Consider the following 11140-nt stretch of genomic DNA (forward strand, 5'->3'; position numbering starts at 1 on the left):
TCTATGTTTTTTCACTTTATTTGCTGCTTTGAGTGCTGAATGTTAGTGCTGTTGGTGTAGGAATGGAGAAGTATGAACATTCTTCAATCATATTAGTTAGTTCTCCTGGCAAATAATTCAAACCAGCATATCAATCATGGTGGAAACCAAGCTATTTTCGAGGTGTTAGTTGGTAATCTAGATCTGTAACTTCCTTCCTTTGCTATCATTCGGATATTGGCAGTTTAGGATGTTGAAAATTGATTTCATTCTACAGTCTGCAATGCAGTGATCTGCACTTCTGCATAGTGAATAACGGTAAACCAGAGTTCTTTTTCAGTTCTAATTTATAATCTTATTTTAACGTGGCTTCAGGGCAGCATAAAATATGTATTTTGAGTTTGTTTATAACATGCCCATGATAAACCATGGTGATCCACAGAGAGAAGGCATTGGTTATATAGAAAAAACAACATTATCTACTCTTAGTTTGTGAAAAATGCTGGCCTGTAACATGTAACTTTCCAATTCATTTAGAAACAATCATATTAGATAATTATACTGTATTTGATAGTAGTCTTTATGTATGAAAGCTGTATTTTAAGTATTTAAATATACATTGTAACAACAAAGCATGTATAATATGTACATGGAGGATAAATATATATCGGGTGAAAGTCCTCCAATTCTCAGAAGGTTTGGGTTTAATCCATAAATATTATGAAATAAAAACAAAAATAGCTTATGGTGTGGTACAGCATGTTGGGTGTAATTCTGTGGCATAAAATATTATTTTAAATCATTACAGATGATTACAGATTTATTTGCCTGTAGTTCGAGCAGTGAAGTGGATTTGTTAGGATTATGCAAATCCTTTGATAGTTTGTTGTGCATCAATGTGGTTTATAGATCTACAGAGAAATAGTTAATGTAGCTAGTGCATGTAGTTCAATAGCTCAATAATAGTTAATGTAGAGGTCTATCTTATGATGATATGTACAATGCCTTGTCTACCTTTTGTATCAATATCACAAAACGAGAAACATACGTAATAAGGGTGGGGACCTATGAATTTAAAGGAGCACATGTTTAATTAGGAGGTTTGAGCATCAAAAGGGTTGTTACTCTTCTTAATAAAAAGAGCTATGGCTGAGAATAGTAATGTAATAACTTAAAATGAATATCAATACTGCTGTTGAAGAAACATTTTCTAATGTATGTGGGTAAAATATAAACTGTATTACTCGAGGTGGAAAAATATGCCATAATATCCATTTAAAAAAGTTATTTGATTTAAAAAAAAAGATTTAATGGAAAAACTAAAATCAGATTTGAGATTAAGTATCTTCAGTATGCTCCATCTGAAATTAAGTCCTCTTTGTCATTTTTAATAAACTGGACAATATGGGCAGGGAAACTCATTCAACTAATTGGGGATAGTTCTTCACTGAAATCATACATGTGAATAAAAAAAAAAATGAAATTTTTTTCTTTTACAGAATTCTCTGTGCCAATGTTTACACATGAATGTCTCGGTAAGGCAGCAATTTTATTTTGTGATAAAATGTATGTTTACGTGTCACTTTTTAAACATGCTTTTTAACATCCTAAGCAATTAGCCATGAGCATAATGTTATATGATTATATGTCATTCTAAATCAAGGTTTTGTTAAAAAATTTCCACAAATGTTAATTCAGTTTTGTGACATTACATTTGGAAGTCCTAAGGCACTAGGATTTAAGTACTTTAATGTAATTCATTTCCAGAAAAAGCAACAAAATAAATTACTGTGACTGACCAGACACATCAAAAACAGTTGTACAAACTGTAATGTCCCCTTATTATCTAACATTATTGAAAATGTATGCTGCAAATATGAAGGAGTCTAATAGATTATAACCTGTGTGCTCATTAAAGACACTGTTGTACTGCAAATAAACAATGATGTCATAATAAAATGACCAACCAGATCAAACCTGTGGTAATAGATGTGTCAAACTGCCAAAAATTCAATAGCATGCTTTTGATCATTCAGAAAGCATAATGAGTCAATTAAGTCATGCATCCTGGTTTATTCCAAAACTGTTTCTCCAGGTTCACTAGGACTTACAAATCCAACTACAATAACAAAATATTAATGTATTCTGTTTTCTGATATTGTATTATTCTTTATTATACAGTCAAATGAGGGTTACTTTATTGAAGGGATGAATCAACTTAACACAAGACTTGAAGGAAATAACTCCTCAGCCAGTTCTACAGTTCTGAGGATTGTGAAGTTGTTCAATATTTATAAATGCCAGGTGAGTAATCAGTAACCCAAGTTGCATCTGTGAAAGGCTAGACCAAAACACAACTTTGACCTACCTGCAAATCACATAGAAACCCATAATTGGTCCTGTTTTCCTCAATTGAGAGGAGGTAGATTCTACTGCTTACAAATAATGATGCCATAGCGTACATATTTGCATTTTACGATTTGCGGGTAGGTAAATGTTTTAAATTGGTCTCTGCCCAAGTTTGTATTACAGATGTAAGTTTTATTAACCATGATCCTATTTTATCTTTCAGCTCTATCCTACAGAGAGCCACATGTTCTTTAATTTTTCAATCCACCTCCGTATCAATTACAATACTGAAACAATGATTATAACCAAGAATTATAATTAAAGGGACATTGGCAAATAAGGAACTGTGGTTGTCTATCCCTCTATCTTCCTATATATATATATATATATATATATATATATATACAGTTGTAGTTCGGATCGTTCACACCCTCCATTTGAAACATTGGTCGATATATTAATTTATCAGTGGTATATTTTCAGAGTTAATTACTCACAAATTCAGCCTGCCTGGTAAAAAGTGTAATGGCTACAGCTGATTGAACTGAGATAAGGAGTGTGTGACTGCCATTCCACACAAATCAATGGATCTACATATCGGTATCTACAAGTTTGTTAATTAATTTTACGACTGTTGACATAGAAACAGTGCCTTCAACCATACATGCCTCCAGACACTTTCCAATAATGTACAAATCTGGCAAAGATTTAACTTAAACACTCTCTCTCTCTCTCTCTCTCTCTCTCTCTCTCTCTCTCTATATATATATATATATATATATAAAAGTATAAGCATGTGTGTGTTTAATATATTCACATTTTCTCATTGTAGAACTTTCCGGAGAACCGCAAGACTGAACTATCACCCAGAGACTTCATCACAATTTTGCAAGATTGGATTACAAGACTTAATAATCTGTAACATTTTATTTAATTTATTTATTGATTTCCATACTTCAATGTATTTATTCTTAAATTATTTTAACTTATTGGAATGAGAAAGGTATTTTTTAAATAAAAGGAATACACATGATTGCAACTGTTCATTGTTTTTTTGTGTCATGGGAAGGCCTTGGGTTTTACCCTACAGTAATCTGTGCTGTACATTTACTTTCTTTTATCTATTTTTTAAAAACTGGATTGTGAAAAGGTGTGTTTATGTTCCTATTTGATACTACTACAAGCACTTGGATATACAGAGTCCTGACATATACAAATGAGTGGCATTGATAGAGATAGCCTCACTCCTTTGTGAATGACTGTGATGAGCAATTTGCCCACCTGGTAAATCAAGCCATATGTTTATGTGACACATTAATAAGAAGACTTAGATCAAACCAACACATAACAATACTGTATCTAGTAGTGTGAGCTTTTTCAACAGTTGAGCCTGCGGTTGACACCCATGGAAGTGGCTGATATTTACACCATGGACGCAGCTGTGTTGTGGGAAACCCCATCCATTTCCTTCCGGTCCGGGGTAGCTATTTGTAGAAGCCAACACCATGACAAAATGAAACTGATCTGACATCATCCTCTATTTTGGTACCGAAGGTGTTCAATTCACATCCTATAGCCAGGAAGTTAGACCTCTGCCGTTGTAATAGCGCTTGTGCTAGATTATTGATGGTACAAGGGGAAATCTTGGAACTGTTACCCTCTGGAAGTTAGAGAAGAAACTTTGGACTTGGTTAGTCACGGATAGGGATCACTAGGTTGAGGGAATGTCAACAGCAGTTTTGCTGATGCTGGACTGTATAACCTTTACTGGGAAGCTTCAGATTCTGCAACCTAGATGAACAGGCTGATGGGACTGGTCACACTGGACCCAATTTTAGACAAACGGAGGCTCAATGAAGTTTTCAGTCAACCGGCCAATCATCCAATTCCACCCCAGAACTCTAAGGCAGCTTTACAATGGAAACCCAGAGGTCTCTGACAAAGTTGCCGTTTGCTAGTTTGCTGGGACAGTAGGGAGTTGGCTATTGGAAAGAGAGCTGAAGTGTTAATTTCAACTGGACCTTAGTGTACATTCATGCTGAGTGAAGGGTAAAATAACAAAAAATAAATAAATAAAATGCAGGTGTTTCAGTTGAAAACAAAGACCTGACCTCTGTACTGAGCAGAGAAGTCCTGATGAAACCATTTCAGTATTTCTTTCTAGCTCTCTTACTGATTTGTTCCTTATTGTTCATTATGTTGTGCCGGAGAGAGTCATTTAGAAAGTGCATTATCTTACTCGGGCTTAACATCTGTACTGTCAACCTCATTCTTTCACTGCTAGAATTTGTGTCATCAAGCTCCAGAACGTGATTCTGCACACTTTTCCATTGTTTCTAATGAGTCTGCACATTGCGAACAGCTAAACATTTTAGTTCATGCCAAAAATAGACTTGCTTTCAATTGCAGTGGAACTTTTTTTTGATGATGCTTATCTGCTTAAACCTATCAGACTGAGCATCAGACGAATGCTGCAGTATTAACAGCCTACAACTATAAGTATATATTTTTCTCTTTTTAAAAACTCTTTGTACTCTCTCTCTCTCTTTCTATCACTCTCATGCCCACACTCACACAAACACACTTTGTTTGTAGTTACGTTCGTATGATAATACCTAGAGGAAAATAATGTAATAAATTGTTGTCAAGGGAAAATCCCTAAGGCACCAGGACAAAGCATTTCAGGGTGATGTAATTGTGACAAACACCTACAATGGGGGAAAAAAGTATTTGATCCCCTGCTGATTTTGTATGTTTGCCCACTGACAAAGAAATGATCAGTCTATAATTTTAATGGTAGGTGTATTTTAAAAGTGAGAGACAGAATAACAACAAAAAAATCCAGAAAAATGCATTTCAAAAAAGTTATACATTGATTTGCATGTTAATGAGGGAAATAAGTATTTGACCCCTTCGACTTAGTACTTGGTGGCAAAACCCTTGTTGGCAATCACAGAGGTCAGACGTTTCTTGTAGTTGGCCACCAGGTTTGCACACATCTCAGGAGGGATTTTGTCCCACTCCTCTTTGCAGATCCTCTCCAAGTCATTAAGATTTCGAGGCTGACGTTTGGCAACTCGAACCTTCAGCTCCCTCCACAGATTTTCTATGGGATTAAGGTCTGGAGACTGGCTAGGCCACTCCAGGACCTTAATGTGCTTCTTCTTGAGCCACTCCTTTGTTGCCTTGGCTGTGTGTTTTGGGTCATTGTCATGCTGGAATACCATCCACGACCCATTTTCAATGCCCTGGCTGAGGGAAGGAGGTTCTCACACAAGATTTGACAGTACATGGCCCCGTCCATCGTCCCTTTGATGCGGTGCAGTTGTCCTGTCCCCTTAGTAGAAAAACACCCCCAAAGCATAATGTTTCCACCTCCATGTTTGACAGTGGGGATGGTGTTCTTGGGGTCATTCCTCCTCCTCCAAACAAGGCGAGTTGAGTTGATGCCAAAGAGCTCAATTTTGGTCTCATCTGACCACAACACTTTTACCCAGTTCTCCTCTGAATCATTCAGATGTTCATTGGCAAACTTCAGACGGGCCTGTACATGTGCTTTCTTGAGCAGGGGGACCTTGCGGGAACTGCAGGATTTCAGTCCTTCACGGCGTAGTGTGTAACCAATTGTTTTCTTGGTGACTATGGTCCCAGCTGCCTTGAGATCATTAACAAGATCCTCCCGTGTAGTTCAGGGCTGATTCCTCACCGTTCTCATGATCATTGAAACTCCACGAGGTGAGATCTTGCATGGAGCCCCAGACCGAGGGAGACTGACAGTTATTTTGTGTTTCTTTCATTTGCGAATAATCGCACCAACTGTTGTCACCTTCTCACCAAGCTGCTTGGCGATGGTCTTGTAGCCAATTCCAGCCTTGTGTAGGTCTACAATCTTGTCCCTGACATCCTTGGACAGCTCTTTGGTCTTGGCCATGGTGGAGAGTTTGGAATCTGATTGTTTGATTCCTTCTGTGGACAGGTGTCTTTTATACAGGTAACGAGCTGAGATTAGGAGCACTTTAGAAATGCGTTTTTCTGGATTTTTTTGTTGTTATTCTGTCTCTCACTGTTAAAATACACCTACCATTAAAATTATAGACTGATAATTTATTTGTCAGTGGGCAAACGTACAAAATCAGCAGCGGATCAAATACTTTTTTCCCTCACTGTATGTATTTAATTATTTTCTACTTGAATTAAACACCTACTTGTTGAAGTATATTTTCTTTTTAATTGTTATTTAAATATTTAAATGTACGGTGAGGATCAATCTTACAGTGAAAATATGTAAATATAGGTGAAGCCTCAGAGTCAAATCTCAACTTGAACTATTAAGAAGCTGCTTGGGTTATTTCTCCACACTTAATATTCAAATGTTTTTACTTTGTATGATACCGACTCAGCCAATTATTCTATTTTAATCAAGAGTAAATGTTCATTCTTCAGTTGTTACACATATACATAATATATACACATAGCCTACATACAGTGTCTTTATCAAGTCTACACAACCTTTAAAAATGTACACCCTTTGTTGCTTTATAGTCTGGAATTATAATGCAGCAAAAAAAAAGTTCTCTGTTAGTTTCCTCTGCTGGGTCATGCATTTCAATCAAAAACTCAACCTTAAGCACCAAGGAGCTTTCAGAAGAACTGTTGAAAGGCACAGATCAGGGGATGGATATATAAATATCAAAGGCCTTGAATATCTCTTGGAGCATGGTCAAGGAGATTATTAATAAGTGGAAGGTGTGTGGCACCACCAAGACCTGCCTAGATCAGGCCATCCCAAACTTGATGACCAAGTCAGAAGGAGACTAATCAGAGAGGCTACTAATAGGCCAAAAGGCAATTCTGCATGAGCTACAGGCTTTAATGGACAAGACTTGTCAAAGTGTCTGGCCTGTATGGTAGGGTGGCAAGAAAGAAGCCTTTTTCTCAAGAAAGCCCAGCTGAAACACTCAGGAAACTATGTAGCCAGGTGGCAAAAAGTATAACCCAAAGAACAACTTGTTTAACCCAAAGAACAACTTCCTTACTGTGAAGCCTGGTGGTGCAGCATCATGATATGGGGATGTATCTCTTGGCAGGGACTGGGGGCACTTTCAGGATTAAAGGGAAAATTAATAGAGCAAAGTACAGAAATGTCCTTGACGAAAACCTGCTGCTCTCTACAAGCAAGCTGAAACTGGGACAGAAGTAGAGCTGTCCCTAAGGGTCAATTTTGAGCTTCGAAGGTCGAAGCTGGTGCTAATTTGCATATTTTATCATTGACTTCACATTAGTTACAGGTGTATAGATTTGAATGAAAATCCTACTTTTTTTTTTACACAGATAATCCATATAAACAAGATAAAACATCCCTTGTAGTATAAAATAAAATCTCTAACAGTAATCATGTTTTAAGCACGCTGTTTTATGTATAGGTAAGATAACAATTTAAACTTAGTTGGTTAAATTATGCCAGATTGATTTTTCCTCAACCAATTTTCAGTTGCACAAGTTACATTTAAGCTTTTTGGGGGTCTTCTATGCGTTTAGCAAAAAAATCCAAACAGATGTTTATCAAAACATTTTTGTTTTACATTTCACTTATATTGAACTACACTTTGCTGTAAAGATGGTGGATAAAGATAATGCAGAGTGGTTCACAGGCATGCTGACAGATGGAGTATACAAATCTAATTTTGATTTTAATTTAGATAGTGAGACATCTGAACTGTGGTTTAGTATTGTAACACCTGCAGGGGTTTCCAAGGAATAGACTTTGGAACTCATCATTGCGGGTGCAACACCAAATGGTTTTCTTAATTATTTCTGCAGCACACACAGGTTTCAGGGACTGAACACACTCAGTGCCTGACTCGTCCTTCTGCCTCCCTTCACCTTTTACCCCCTCTCCCTACACTCCTCCCCACCACACCGCCTTTACCCCATTAACCCTTTATTGTGTGCAGTGACTGACTACAGTATTCAAACATTGGGCCGGATTAAATCAAAACTTTGACCCACCCGCTAATAGCAAACTACAAACCTGTACATCATAGTGGTTATATTTCTGATTAGAAGAAAGTGTCATCTTACTGAAAATGAAGTACAACTGAGTACAGTTCTGTAGTTTTCTCTTAGCAGGTGGGTCAAAGTTTTGATTTGATCCGGCCCATTGTCAATTTCTATTAACAAGAGAAAAAGAATCAATGTGATTCTACCATGATGAACCTTCGAAAACAGCCCTAGACAGAAGTTCACCTTTCAGCATGACAGTTACCTGAAGCACACAGCCAAAGCCAGTTATATAAAAGTGTGAAAAAGCATAAAATATTGTGAAACCGAAGTGTGCAAAGTTGGTTCAGATATATTCCAACAGACTCACAGCTGTAATTGCTGCCAAAGGTGCCTCCACCAAATAGGTGGATGGTGATGGTATGGAGCAGAGCCACAAACAAATCCTCAATTAAATGCATGCATCTCTGAGGCACTGACACGACAAAATGTTTTGGAAAACAAATTAAGATTGTTACATCTATAGGATATCGCAAGTTATTTTAAATGTAAGTATGTTCATGTACTGCTGTACATAGATATTCAATAGCATTGCTCTGGTGTTTTTGTTGTATTGGTATTTCTGATACCAGTTACAGTTATAACAATTTCGCTTGGTTCCAAACAAAGTTACACTGGTTGTGTGAGACCCATTCTTATATATTCTTCTATTGCCAACAGAATTAAACTTGTCCGTTTCTGATTATATAAAAAAGGCCTTAAAATGGTGTGCATACTGTATAAATTATAAACAATTAGGTAAATGTAATTGCAACTGAAACTTTTTACATGGTTCCACTTTATTACTGAAGCATTTATTTGGTCTTGTTGTACTATTTCAGTTTAAACTGTGCCACCCTAAACAATAATCACCACCTCCTACCTGTCTGAACCTCGCTGGTGCTGCTACTACTGATACTACAGATGCCTTCAGGGGAGACGTCAGTCACAGGGGCTTAAAGAAAAGAAAATAATAATATGCTCTGCGTCCTTGCTCCTTTATTTTTAAGTGGAAATAAAGTTTAGTCAGATCTACATATATTTCTGGATATCCACACAGTAGCAGATCACATTGTACCAATTTTAAATGTACAATGCCCTCCATATATATTTATACCCAATTCAATGTAAAAAAAAGTTGGTTTTGGCAAAGAAACGTGCACAGTGAGATTTTTACAAAAATATAAACACATGCAAATATAAAACACTAAGACGATGAGTGTTAGATATCGCAAAAACAGTGCAGTGGAAAGTTTACCGGATTTGAATGTTTATGGTATGAATTAGAGCCCGACCGATACCCATAATTGGGAAGCAACATTTCCTGATTACCATCTGCTGATAATTACCTGTTTTTTGTTAGCATGCAAAACAGACATTTTATAGCATGGATCCCTCAAATCTCTCCCTGTCAGAGAGAAATTGTGTCAAATATGCAGTGATAGCAGGAATTTTACATAAAAACATAATTTTTCATCAAAAATAACCACAAATCAAACACTGTAAAAATAAATTAGAATAAAGGAAAACTATGCATGTTCTATAATGATGTATAAATGCCACATTGCTCTGTGATCTGAGCTTGCTTGTCATTTGGAGAGTTTTTGTTTGCTGATATCCAAGTCAACATTTTCAGCGAACATTTACTGTTTATTTTATTTTAATTGCTATTGTGAATTTTCATTAAAAATACGGTAATCTTCAGTCATGACGAAAATGAACAATAATCAAAACCAAGGATACTCAAATGCAGCACAGCTTTCAAAAACACTTTCTATTGGTTATGAGGGTTTTAGTAAAAAGCATGTGTATTGGTTTATCAGCCCCGTGTGTCTCAGTGGGTGTGCGCGGCGCCACTGCGCATGCGAATCAGTGTGACGTTGGAGCTTCCAGCGCAAACTGACGTGATCAGCAGCCAATGAGAGCCGAGCTGACTGAAGAAGAGAGAAGAAACAGAAGAATAAACATGACAGGAGAATAAGATTTCCATACGTATATATTAAAATAATTCAAATACCAACGGATGTTTTTAAAAATGTCCATAAAACATACCACTATACTTCTGTCTTTTTTCTTGCTCATCTTTCCTCTTCTTTCTGTTTGGTGCCCCCGATGGCTTCGGTCTGTTCGTGAGAGCGGCAGTCAGGACAGTTTCACTGCGCACCGTCCGCACCGTGTCTCCCGTCTGTCTATGATGAATTGCACTGTCCACATTTGTCAACAGCCCCCCTCCCCCACCCCAGTGACATGTGTTTTAAGGAAAACACTGTTTTTACAATAATTAAAAATACATATATATATATATTTTTTTTAGGGGGAGGGTGCCCAATCGGCGCTCCCTCTGCAAGTGGCGCCCTAAAACGCCCCTGACCATAACTATGTTAAAAAATAATGGGAAATAATTATAATAACGACTGTAAAGCCAAATAAAAATGTATTTATTTATTTTCTGAAGTCGGCCGATAATATCAGTGTTATATCTGTCGGGCCCTAGTATGAATAATTTTGGACAAATACATTTTTGCTGAGTCCAATACTGAATGTCTGACAAGAGTACTGTTGTCATTCATTTATTTAACAAATACTGAATATACAATTGCTTTTGTCGCTAAAACCCACTGTAGTCTATGAAGGATGTGAATAATTCTAGAGACAACTGTTCCTATATAACATTTACTAACTTTATAGTTTTAAAAACACTTTTATAGACACACGTGTTGTCACTCCCTTATAAAACAGTAGTGCAAGAGATAAAAAACGACACACACATTAA

General features: G+C 36.7%; 1 long non-coding RNA gene across 1 annotated transcript; it reads left to right on the top strand.

The window, feature by feature from the left end:
• The first annotated feature begins 214 nt into the window (after positions 1 to 214).
• LOC136762922 (uncharacterized) lies at positions 215 to 3325 on the top strand. Its single transcript, XR_010820935.1, has 4 exons — positions 215 to 297; positions 1479 to 1514; positions 2161 to 2283; positions 3161 to 3325. It is a non-coding gene; the product is annotated as an uncharacterized LOC136762922 (long non-coding RNA).
• Positions 3326 to 11140: the final 7815 nt, after the last annotated feature.

This window comes from Amia ocellicauda, chromosome 11 (assembly GCF_036373705.1).
Source record: "Amia ocellicauda isolate fAmiCal2 chromosome 11, fAmiCal2.hap1, whole genome shotgun sequence".
NCBI classification, from domain to species: domain Eukaryota; kingdom Metazoa; phylum Chordata; class Actinopteri; order Amiiformes; family Amiidae; genus Amia; species Amia ocellicauda.